The 13,622-nt window shown below is 38.6% G+C and overlaps 1 pseudogene; it reads left to right on the forward strand.

The window, feature by feature from the left end:
- The first annotated feature begins 10,187 nt into the window (after positions 1-10,187).
- On the forward strand, positions 10,188-11,437 carry LOC147004954 (large ribosomal subunit protein uL3 pseudogene; annotated as a pseudogene).
- The last annotated feature ends 2,185 nt before the right edge of the window (positions 11,438-13,622 follow it).

The following is a 13,622-nucleotide window of genomic DNA, read 5'->3' on the forward strand; positions in this document are numbered from 1 at the left end:
CCTACCCACCCATTCCCATTCTTTTGGCCCTGGCATTCCCCTATATTGGGGCATATAAAGTTTCCAAGTCCAATGGGCCTCTCTTTCCATTGATGGCCGACTAGGCCATCTTTCTATACATATGCAGCTAGAGATAAGAGCTCCGGGGTACTGGTTAGTTCATCATGTTGTTCCAACTATAGGGTTGCAGATCCCTTTAGCTCCTTGGGTACTTTCTCTAGCTTCTCCATTGGGAGCCCTGTGATACATCCAATAGCTGACTGTGAGCATCCACTCCTGTGTTTGCTAGGCCCCTGCATAGTCTCACAAGAGACAGCTATATTTGGGTCCTTTCAGCAAAATCTTGCTAGTGTATGCAATGTTGTCCGCGTTTAGAAGCTGATTATGGGATGGATCCCTGGATACGGCAGTCTCTAGATGGTCCATCCTTTCATCACAGCTCCAAACTTTGTCTCTGTAACTCCTTCCATGGGTGTTTTGTTCGCAATTCTAAGAAGGGGCACAGTGTCCACACTTTGGTCTTCATTCTTCTTGGGTTTCATGCGTTTAGCAAATTGTATCTTATATCTTGGGTATCCTAAGTTTTGGGCTAATATCCACTTATCAGTGTATACATATTGTGTGAGTTCCTTTGTGATTGTGTTACCTCACTCAAGATGATGCCCTCCAGGTCCATCCATTTGGCTAGGAATTTCATAAATTCATTCTTTTTAATAGCTGAGTAGTACTCCATTGTGTAAATGTACCATAATTTCTGTATCCATTCCTCTGTTGAGGGACATCTGGGTTCTTTCCAGCTTCTGGCTATTATAAATAGGGCTGCTATGAACATAGTGGAGCATGTGTCCTTCTTACCGGTTGGGACATTTTCTGGATATATGCCCAGGAGAGGTATTGCTGGAGGACAAATGCAATTCTTACCTTCAAAATTACTGCTTAACCTAGATTGTAGTGAAATGTGTTGGCTTTTTATCTTTTATTTCTCAAATTAATCATATTTTCCTGTTACTTTGAGCTGTAATTGGAAAGATTCTGTATCATTTGTTAAAAATATCCTTTATGAAACAGATTATAAAGAAGTGGTTGAGAAGTACCTAAGTTGTAACTCTATATTCTAGGCAAAATTACTTTTTATATTTGAAAAGCAGATGCATGTACACATTTGTAGGCACACTAATACTAAGTAAAAATAAATTGTGAAATGTTTATGAAAGATGTTTAAACAGAGGAATTTTTTAAAATTATTTTGTTACATGAGAATTTCAACATTGTAGCTTCTTTTTTTATTTCAATATCTCTATGTTCTAAATACCTCAAATATAATAAATAGACATTCAAATGATTGCATGTATATATATAGATAGATAGATAGATAATTAGATATAATAGAATAGAATAATATCATTAAATGGAATAATATCATTTGCTTTGCAAATTTATAAATTATTGAAGATTTGGTTTGATAGAATGATTTCCAAGTTTCAATTGTTCTTAAAATATCATAGCTGGGCAGTAGTGACACACGCAAGCCTTTAATCCCAGTACTTGGGAGGCAGAAGCAGGAAAATTTCTGAGTTTGAGGCCAGCCTGGTCTACAAAGTGAGTTCCAGGACAGCCAAGGCTATACAGAGAAACCCTCTCTTGAAATACCAAAAAAAAAAGTTATAAAAGAATACTATAATATATCATTAATATATTTTCTCATGCCTAGTGTTTACATATGAAACATAAATTATGCATAATTATAAAGAAGATAATTATACTATTATACTATTGTGATGGATAGCAGATTATTCATTAGCAGTAAGACCCCCCCATCCAGTTGTATATTTTATTTTCAAATACTCATTCAGTTTTCACTGAATCAGTCTAAGGATTAAGACTCTGAACTCTCTTGTTTCTAATTTATATGACAAGTTATTCAAATAGAAGTCAGAATATGCTGTGATTTTAGTAGGCTTTAAAAGATAAATTATCTATGCTCAGTATTTATACAAGTTTACCTCTATGTGCTTTGGAGTCATTTTTCCCCCCACATACCTCTTTTATGGATTCTCTGGGAGTTTCACATTATGCACCACAATCACAATTCCTTCTCAGTTCCTACATGTCCATGCCTCCCCTGTGATCTTCTACCTCCACAATTCCCTCTCAGTTCCTGCATGTCCACAACTCTCCTGTGATCTTCTGCCTCCACAATTCCTTCTCAGTTCCTACATGTCCACTCCTCTCCTGTGATCTCCTGCCTACAAAAGAAGAACTCAAAATGAGAGGAAAGAAAAGTAAACCAGAAACCCAAAACCCCAAAAGAAGTACACTTTGTGATATTGATACACTCAATGATACATGGTCAAACTCTCAGTGGCCTGCTCGTTAAATACAACTGTCCTTCACAGCCTCCCACCCCCACATCAGAAGCCATTAACTGTAGAGAGCTGCTCCTTGGCATCTCTGTCACAAGTTAAAAGAGTTCTCTTCTGTCATTTATTATCTAGGTTCTTACTTTTTGGTTGTAGTGGTAGTGGTATTTTTAGGGGGAATGGGTGGGGGTGGTCAGAGATAGCTTCCATATATCTCAAGACCTTGTCTACAATTATCAATACCATAGCAAATATAGTTTCCTTGCTCTTCACAATCATAAGAAGCATGGAAAATGAGCAAATACATGAGTTCTGGTGACAACACCATGATCATGGACCCAGACAAGGCCATTGGAATCTACCCAATCACAGACATTAGAATGGACGTTGGTGGCAGCACAGCAAACAGTCATCAACTTGGATTCTGGTTGCCAAATGGCTCTTGGTGGTAACAAGGACCATGGATATCAACAGAAACCCTCACTTCCAGGTTCAGTCAGGCCTTGGACCCTGATGAGACCCTCAGTGGCAATATGAGTGCTGTGGGACATCACCATGACCCCAGGTGGTATTATAGGCCATTTAAATCAGTGTGGGCCTCAGCAGCATCCTGGTTTACATGGCTTCAGGTTTCAGCACAGATTACAGACATTTGCATAGTCCTCAGTGGTAATGTGTACTGGTCATCTGAGTCCCAAGCTGGTCAAAACCAAGCAGGGAGCAGGCAACCATGGGCATGGCTGGCTTGTCCAGATGTTGACTTTTCTGCTGGGTGTCCAACGCAGGACCTTGGAATCATCTTTGCCTTCGAGTTTTCAGTCTGTACGAGGGCTGGTGGGGAATATATGTGTGTAGTTATTTGTTTGTTTGTTACTGAAACAGGACTGTTTCATTCATTTGTAAGTAATCAGTGAATTCACCAGGCTCCTGCCCAACTTAGAGGGCAGCTATGACAGTCAGGAAGCTTCTGCTCCCAGGCAATGGATTCTGCTGTTATGTCTGTGTTGTATATATATATATATACATTGGATCCAGTAGGAATCAGGGTTCTGTGAGCCTGGTAAGTTTCCTGAGGTTCCTGAGACTGGCGAGATTATGCCTTCCAGCTTCATATGACCCCCTTGAGTCTCCAGCAAGGGATGTTTCAGTTCATAGGAAACAGCTGCACAGTAGCAATTCTTTCAATTTCCTTAATTCCTCATCATTTTTGGAAAGTGAAAGTCCATCAGAAAAAAATTGGACTTTGTAAGAATATATTTTCCAGTGCTGTCATTCAGTTTAGAAATATGGACCACTCTCAAATCATCTTACAAGACTTCAGCATACACTCACTGTTTATCTGTCAATCCTGCTTGTTCCTTGTTAACTAGGTTAAGAGATGGACAAGACTATTGAATACTTCACTCACTCAGTAGCACTATAGGACAGGTGTACACATGAGCATGTAACAAGATGTACAAGACTCTACAAAATCAAGCCAGACCAAAAAATACAAGCATGCATTAGGGAGAGACTCATTAAGCCCTATTCCTAACTAAGGAGCCATGGGAATGTATCATTGATGAAGAAAGGGATAATCAACAGGTTTCAGGGAAGTACTTCCTGAGAGTCTACCCATTTTCTAGTTTATAGCCTAACACTTATATACATACAGCCAAAACTGAGTGAATGCAGTGGGTTTGATAAAATATCACAGGAAATTATGAAGGAATACGGATTAGTAAATAAACATAATTAGAGGGAAAGGAATGGGGTTTAGATTAGATGAAACATACTACCTGCATGTGTGAGATTCTCAAACAATAAAAAGAAAAATCGAATTAAAGAGCAGAAGTGTTCTATCACACACCTCTCACATTTCTGTTCTTTTGTTGCATTCCCTTTCCTCACTCCTTTCTAAGAAGGCACTGACCTGATGTTATTATTATGGTTCTAAATTTTCTAGAGTTTCCCATTAAACATGACTTAACTAAGGGCCACAAAGGTTCCTGTCTTTGGTCTTTATTTCTAATTGTTCTTCCGTTCTACATGCAACAATGTAATTTTACTTTGTTCTCCTGAATTATAAACTTACATCTTCTGAGTGTCATAATTTGTTTTCCTATCTGCCCTTATTTTTGGTTTGTTATTATTACAGATGATATTGTTGTGAATACTCCCATTCAAGTGTTTTATGTGTAAATGTATTTTCATACATATTGAGTAAATATGTAGATGTATAATTGCTGGGACATGTGCTGTGTTCAAGTTTCCCTTTGTCAACCACTGCCACAGTGGTCCATGATGTGCATGTATCCTTTTGCCTTCGCAGTAGCAGTGCTGGGAGATTCCATTCTCACTGCAGCTGGATTCCTCAGCAGCAGGGCTTGGGACACTTTGTGGTGAAAAATTGTTTGTTGTGTAAACTTCCCTGTGCATTTTATGTGAGTCACAGCACCTTTGCATTCTCACACTGTAAAGGGCAAGCAAGAGTAGTCACAGGCCTCATTCCACTGACAGCAGGAATTGCTTCCAGGCAATGCTGCATACTCCCCAGAGGCAAGAGTTTTACCAAGGGAAAGACTATTGTTCTTCATTATTAGTAAGTATGGGGTCATTCATAATTAGACTACACAGCAGTTTAATTTTACCAGGTATGTGTGGGAAGAGTACTGTATCATTCTGCTGTTTGCCACAGTGTGGGTCTTGCTTTACAGAATGCTGCTATTGGGAGACGTTTGGCAAATGTAAGGAGTATTGCCTAGAGGAAGGTGTTTAGATCATAAAGGCCAAATCTCCACTTCAAAAGCTTGGACCATAGTGAAGCAGCTTATAGGCACACACCATATAATATTTGTGACCAGTGTCTGTCACTCACGCCAGGAATGCTGTAAGTACAAAGCAAAGGAAAGACAAGAGTAACTTTTTATTTACCATAGCCATGTAGGAGTAATTACTGGAATGGAAACAAAAACACTAGGGCCTTCTGTGCTGATAGATGGTGCCAGTGGAGCAAATGGTGAGTGTCCCAGTGCTAAGTGCCCAGAATGCTTCTGGGTACCTGAGTTGAAGATGAAGAGTTTAAGGTATCAGCAAGTGACTGGTGGGATTGACAAGGCCATGTCCCCTAATGAGAACAGGACATGAAGGCTGAAGTTGGATGTCTCTGGAATTAATCTGCTGCCTATAGTTGATATCTGAATCCTGGAGGCTGGCTCCAGAGATCTCCCTGTCTGAAGCAGAAGCCTTAGACTCAGAGAGCTTGCAGAGTGTCCATCTCCTGTGAGCTCCTTAAGGAGTGGAAGCCTCAGGCCCAGGCAATCTGGGGGAGAAATCCTCAGGCAGAGCCAGGACTCTTGCACTGAAATAGTTTTCTTTCTCACTCCTGCACGTTCCACTGTAAAAAAAAAAAAAAAAAAAAAAAAAAAAAAAAAAAGGTTGATGCCTCAGGCTCTGCTGCATTTAGTGAGAAACCAGCTAGTCTTTGATTGGCTAACAGTAGGGTACAATAATGAGATGAGCTTTAGGACCAATCAGGGAGGAGTTGTCATACTCCTAGAAAGTTTCTGGTTTTTCACAATCGTGGTAATCTTTGCAGGCTTCCAACTGCCATTCATGACTTGGTCATACTAGGGCTCTAAGAAGTCAAAAGCAAGCACTTAATATAGTAAAAATGGCTCTACTGCAGAAAGCAATCTACAGATTCAATGCAATTCCCATCAAAATTCCAACTCAATTCTTCACTGAGTTGGAAAGGGCAAATTTGCAAATTCATCTGGAATAGCAAAAAAACCCTAGGCTATCAAAAACTATTCTCAACAATAAAAGAACCTCTCAGGGAATCGCCATGCCTGACCTCAAGCTGTACTACAGAGCAATTGTGGTAAAAACGGCATGATACTGGTACAATGAGAGACAGGTTGATCAATGGAATTGAATTGAAGACTCAGAAATGAACCCACACACCTATGGTCACTTGATCTTTGACAAGGAAGCTAAAACCATCCAGTGGAAGAAAGACAGCATTTTTAACAAATGGTGCTGGCACAACTGGATATCATGTAGAAAAATGCAAATTGATCCATTTCTATCTCATTTTACTAAGGTCAATTTTAAGTGGATTAAAGATCTCCACATAAAACCAGAGACACTTAAATTTATAGAAGAGAAAGTGGGGAAAAGACTCAAAGATATGGGCACAGGGGAAAAATTCCTAAGCAGAACAGCAATGGCTTGTGCTGTAAAATCAAGAATTGACAAGTGACCTCATAAAATTGCAAAGGTTCTTTAGGGCAAAAGATACTGTCAATAAGACAAAAAGGACACCAACAAATTGTGAAAGAATTTTTACCAATCCTAAATCTGATATATACAAACAGCTCAGAAGTGGATCCACAGAAGTGAATCTTCACAGTCAGCAATTGGATGGATCACAGGGCCCCGAGTGGAGGAACTAGAGAAAGTACTCAAGGAGCTAAAGGAATCTGCAACCCTATAGGTGGAACAGCAATCTGAACTAACCAGTAACCACAGGTGCTCATGTCTCTAGCTGCATAATTATCAGCATATGGCCCAGTTGGCCATCAGTGGAAAGAGAGGCCCATTGTTCTTGCAAACTTTATATGCCTCAGTACAGGGGAACATCAGGACCAAGAAGTAGGTGGGGGTGGGTAGGAGAATGGGGTGGAGGATATGGGGAACTTTTGGGATAGCAGTGGAAATGTAAATGAAACAAATACCTAATAAAGCATAAATAAATGAAATAAAATAAACATATATATACATATAGAATGTGTACATATTAATGTATACACACATACACACTCACACACATACATGCACACACACATTCTTTGATTAAATATCCTGTAATTTTTTAATATTAGTTCCTTCCCATTATCAAATTTTCTTCTTCACAGTTTCACCTCCTTATTTTATGTCGCTGTGTGAGTGGGTGATTTGTCTATAGCAAATTACTTTTTAAAATTAAAGCATCCCACAACAAATAAAAGACAAACATAATATTTTGGAATAAAAAATAAAATTTTCATAACAATAGGAGATATATCAGAGATAACTATAAAAATGGGAAGATAATATTTTTAACAAATACACAGACAAGACTAGTACTTCTCTCATTTAATCTATTCTTTAAAACTTAAGAACTGAAGAGATTAAACTAAATAGAAAATTGGATAGAAGGCTCAAACAAAAAATGAAAAATAATTCTCATTATCAGGAAGATCTAAATAAAATGTGGTTAAATTTCTCATTTATCAAATTGGTCAAATATTTTTAAAGATTTATTTATTATATATAAGTACACTGTAGCTGTCTTCAGACAGACCATAAGAGGGCATCAGATCTCAGTACAGATATGATTTGAGCCACCATGTGGTAGCTGGGACTCAAACTCAGAACCTCTGAAAGAGCAGTCAGTGCTCATAACTTCTGAACTATCTCTCTAGTCCCAGTCAAATATTTCATTGTAAACTTTTCATACTTCTATGAATCTTGGGGTATAAAATAATGTTATTGGTTATTGAGTATATAATAGAGTAACTAATATAATTTTTATTATATCTATAACCTCAAACATTTAATAGGTTTTAGACTTTTGAAAATTTAAAATATAACATCTGGGCTAAGATTTTTCAAACCTATGTTAATAAAGGTTCTCAAATGCTTCCAACCCTGCTTCTAGTCCAGCATCCAAAGGTAGGGGAGAAAAGATGGTAAATAGGACAAGGGGATGTGGTCCTGTTTAGTAGTAGTTCTTTGGGCAATTCCCATTTCCATGTGTCAAGATATACAACAGTATTTAAAAGTAAAATTCCCTTCTTTCTCCATAATGTCACCACAGGACCTCTGTTATAATTTCTGTAAGCTAAGTATATCCAGAATTTTCCCAGCTATGTATAGAGGTCCTTGTCATATTAAATTCAACTTCTCCAGCATCATGTGCAGGAAACCATGCTCACTTATGTGACCATAGTTTCTTCATTGGTGATCACCTGAATAACAAGGGTGCATCTACCACAGTCTTTTGAGAATCACCTTGAAACTTGTCCTCCTGTACCATATTCACATGAAAATTGTCACTTCTGTCACCTGTTAAGTCTGTTCCTGATGACTGAACCAGCCTCAATAAGTATGCTCAAAAGTCTAAATTTGTTGGTATTGTAAAGAATAATAGTAACTATTGTGTTGAGTGAATTTACAGATAACAATTGTAATTGTTCTTCTGTGAACATATATGTGCCGTTTATAACAGGCTACATAATTCTGTAGCACCAAGAAGCCACCCATTTTTAGTGAAGGGAAGTTTGTCTTGCTTTCCTTAATCTCTTTTGTAACTTGTGTCTTTGTCTCTAATCTGTGTCCATCCCATATTTCTGAGTCTATACTTTTCAAAATTCCTTCTAAGAAGTACTTCTGGTTACTGTAGCTTCTGTGTCCTATGGAAAGAGTACACAGTGAGTGGAAGATTTTCAATGAAACCAGGACATATTCTTCCTTTTTACAGTAGATAACCCTTGGGCTTTTTCTTTGTTTTCTTTTATTTTTGAGGTTAGAACACAATTACCTAATTTCCCCTGTCCTCCCTCTAACACTGCCATATACCTATCCTCATTCTATTTAAAATTTATGGCCTTTCTTTATTTTATCTTTCTTTTTTTCTCCCTCAAGGGCTCAAAGAGGTATATACTATTGCCAGAAAAAAATGAGAAAAAATTTAAATAATATTAACAACCACCATAAATAAGAGAAGATGAGTAAGACTAAATATTACATAGCAGGTATCATGTTGTATATTTAAACTATACAATGTCCTTATAAGATAAACATATGTCATAACTTAAAATTTTCTATGCATTTTACTAATTAATTTGTTTAAAATTTAACTTTATTAATTGTATCATAATCTTCATAAAATCCATATATGTAATTAAATTGGTAAAAAAAGTCTGATATTTGGACATAATTTAAATAACAGAAAGCTAGGCAATAATATATTTCTTAGGTATATACTGTCTAAAATAAAAGCCAATATTTTATCTTAATAAAATTTTATCTAATTTAGAACAGATATTCTGTACACTCCATCCTAGGGCACATTCTAGGTGGCAAGGCATAATTCATAGAGTGATAAAATTCAATTTAGAAATGAAAACCGATGCCATACACATACAAATCTGATCTATATCAAAGATTTTACAATATATATCATTTACAATACTTATGAACAAGATTTATACATACACATGTCATTGAGGATACTAAATAAAATACATGTAAATATAGATATGTGAAAAGAGAAATGTACATTTCATATAGTGTTTCAGAAATCTTAGCACTTGCTTACTCTGATACTGAGCACTGTGGAATGATGGGTATTTGTGAGTGAGCCTAATCATGAACCCTGATCATACACACTTAGCAATCCTCCTCGCAGGTCTGCCCCCAACTCTTGGAAAACACATCCCACTGTTGCTGCAGAAAAAGGAGGACAGGAGGAGGAGGAAGAAGAAACACAACTGATTTAGTTTCTCATGGACACACTGGAGCACAGTCAACTTCCATTGATCATCTCCATAAAGTAAACTGAATCCTTCCCCACCAGCACCCCCTCTAGAAGACATCACTCGGGGAGAACCTCACTTCAGCATCCTTACCACAGTTTTTAGGAGTTCTCTTAGATGGATTCCTGCTTATTTGGTGTGGACAAGAGTAGCAGTTGTCACAGAAACCTTCTAATGTCCCTCCTCTTCAAATGTGAATTTGCAGTCATTCACATACCACTTCAAAAGTAGATTCCACTCCCTATTAGTAGCTTGTGGTAGTGAGATGTCTCACAGCAAATTCTCAGGCATGGGTCCTTGGGCTTCCTGCCTCGAAAGCATAGCAGCTGGCATCCTGGGAAAGTGAAGAGCTTTTCTAAGGATGAGGCTTCTGAGCCTGTTCACCTCACAGCCTTTCTGGGGTACAAGGCTGCCATGACCCACATAGTCCAGGAAGTTGATAGGCCAGGATCTAAGGTGAACAAGAAAGAAGTTGTGGAGGCTGTGACCATTGTGGAACACTCCCCACCCCCCACCCCACCCCGACCCCCAGTGGTGGTTGTGGGCATTGTGGGATATGTTGAGAGCCCACGAGGCCTCCGAACCTTCAAGACTGTATTTGCTGAGCACATCAGCAAAGAGTGTAAAAGGTGCTTCTATAAGGATTAGCACAAGTCTAAAAGAAGGCTTTCATCAAGTACTGTAAGAAATGGCAGGATAACACAGGCAAGAAGCAGCTGGAGAAGGACTTCAGCAGCATGAAGAAGAACTGCCAGGTCATCCGCATCATTGCCCACAGTCAGATGCATCTGCTTTCTATGTGCCAGAAGAAGGCACACTTGATGGAGATCCAGGTGAGTGGAGGCACTGTGGCTGATAAGCTTGGTTGGGCCCAAGAGAGGCTGGAGCTGCAAGTTCCTGTGAACCAGGTGTTTGGGCAGGATGAAATGATGGATGTCATCGACGTGACAAAAGGCAAAGGGTACAAAGGGGTAACCAGTCGTTGGCATACAAAGAAACTGCCCGGAAAGACCCATCCAGGTTTGCACACAGTTGCCTGTATTGGAGCCTGGCACCCTGCCCGTGTCGCCTTCTCTATGGCTTGAGCTGGGCAGAAAGGCTACCATCACGGAACAGAGATTAACAAGAAAATTTACAAGATTGGTCAAGACTACCTCATCAAAGATGGCAAACTGATCAAGAACAATGCATCTACTGACTATGACCTGTCTGACAAGAGCATCAACCCACTGGGTGGCTTTGTCCATTATGATGAGGTGACCAATGATTTCATCATGCTCATAGGCTGTGTATTTACTCTTTGTAAGTCCTTGCTGGTCCAGACCAAATGTAGGGCCCTGGAGAAGATTGACCTGAAGTTCATTGACACCACATCCAAATTTGGCCAAGGTCGATTCCAGAACATGGAAGAGAAGAAAGCATTCATGGGACCACTCAAGAAAGATCGCATTGCCAGGGAGGAAGGAGCTTGATTCCAAGACCACTTTGTGCAGATGGTGGGGTCTCACCAATAAAATATTTATAGTTAAAAAGAAAAGTAGCTTCCTTGTGCTTTCCAGTGAGTGGGCACAAGGATCATGAACGTCCATATGGTTTTTGATAACAGCATGGACCATGGACAACATTTATTGCAAAAAGCCTTTCCTTTGTTTCATCAACATAGAAAGGGACACTGCAATGATGGTTAGAACAGAACCTAGTAATCAAGGCAGTATGTAGCATGAGGAAGACAAGCCTATGAGGAAAGGTAAAGAGACAGGAACTTCTTTCTTTTCTTTCTCTTTGTTTCTTTCTTTCTTTGTTTCTTTCTTTCTTTCTTTCTTGCTTGCTTGCTTGCTTGCTTTCTTGCTTTCTTGCTTTCTATCTTTCTTTGTTTTTCTTTCTTTCCTTTCTTTCTCTTTCTTTCTTTCTTTCTTTCTTTCTTTCTTTCTTTCTTTCTTTGTTTCTTTCTTTCTTTCTTTCTTCCTTCCTTCCTTCCTTCCTTTTTTCCTTTCTTCCTTCCTTCCTTCTTTCTTTTCTTTCTTTCTTTCTTTCTTTCTTTCTTTCTTTCTTACTTTCTTCCTTCCTTCCTTCTTTTCTTTCTTTCTTTCTTTCTTTCTTTCTTTCTTTCTTTCTTTCTTTTTTATTAGATATTTTTTATATCCATTTCAAATGCTATCCCCAAAGTCCCCTACACGCTCCCTCCCCCTACTCCCCTACCCACTCACTCCCACTTCTTGGTCCTGGCATTACCCTGTATTGGGGAATATAAAGTTTGCAATACCAAGGGGCCTCTCTTCCCACTGATGGCCAACTGGGCCATCTTCTGATACATATGCAGCTAGAGATAAGAATCTGGGTGTACTGGTTAGTTCATATTGTTGTTCCATCTATAAGATTGCAGTCCCCTATAGTTCCTTGGGTACTTTCTCTAGCTCCTCCAAAGGGTGCCCTATGTTTAATCCTATAGATGACTGTGAGCAACAACTATATTTGCCAGACACTGTCATAGCCTCACAACATACAGCCATATCAGGGTCAAGAGAAAGCTGTGGTTGATTATTTCTGCAGGCACTGGTTTCAACTAAGTGTCAACCATTCTGAACATCTGTGCTTTGACCACAGGAAGGCTTTGGCATTCCTCTGAGCCTGATCCAAGGAAGGCTTTGTCATTTCTCTAGCTATAAGACACTGCAATGCCAGCCAGGTTGTGGTAGCACAGGCCTTTAATCTCAGCACTTGGAAGGTAGAGACAGGTGGATTTTTGAGTTCGAGGCCAGCTTGGTCTACAGAGTGAGTTCCAGGACAACCAGGGCTATACAGAGAAACACTGTCTCAAAAAAACAAACAAACAAACAAAACAGAACAAAACAAAAACAAACAAAAAAGACACTGCAATGCCTAACAAACAAGGCTGTGCTTATGTCAACAGTACACATTCACTCAGGAGTTTGCTTGCTTCCCACACCATGTTGCACTATATTTAAAACCACAAATTTTATAAATGACATTTTACAATAAAACAATATTGCATATTTACACTGAACTCAATACAAAGTAGCATCTTGTATCTTAATCTCTCAATTTTAAGAAAATGAGCAAAATAACCTTATAAACCATAATACTGATTGCCAGCTGTCTTAGGACAGAAGCCTGCAGATATGGCTGTGAGAGATTAACTATATAGGAGCACAGTGACCATTTACCTAACATGCTTGCTGACATGGGTTTAGTTCATAGTAGTCTATACCATTTTGAGGTCACATATCAGATATTCTTCATATCACATATTTACAATATGATTCACAATGATAGCAAAATTGTACTTATGAAGTAGCAGTGAAGTAATATTCTGATTTGGGTAACCAAAATATGAGGCAACAGTTGTATTAAAGGATAGCAGCATTAAAAAGTTTGAGAACTACTGGACTATACCTTGAAAATGTGAGCAAATAAAAACTGGTTTTCAAATATGTCCCACTTTTTAGGTTATTTTATTACTGAACGAGAAAAAGTAATGCATACCCTAATGACTTCACAGGGTTTAAATTCACTGCCAATTCTAATCAGCAGATGTTAGAGCAGTTCACTAATTACTTCAAGGTACTAAGATCACAAATCTCTATACATGGCTTTAATTAATACTGGCTAAATGTTGGAGAAATTATTTAAATTCCCAGCCTGGAGCTTCTACCCTACCTTGATCATTGAGTTCCCTGAT

This window comes from Mus caroli, unplaced genomic scaffold (assembly GCF_978045245.1).
Source record: "Mus caroli unplaced genomic scaffold, Mus_caroli_1 scaffold_4, whole genome shotgun sequence".
Classification (NCBI taxonomy): Eukaryota; Metazoa; Chordata; class Mammalia; order Rodentia; family Muridae; genus Mus; species Mus caroli.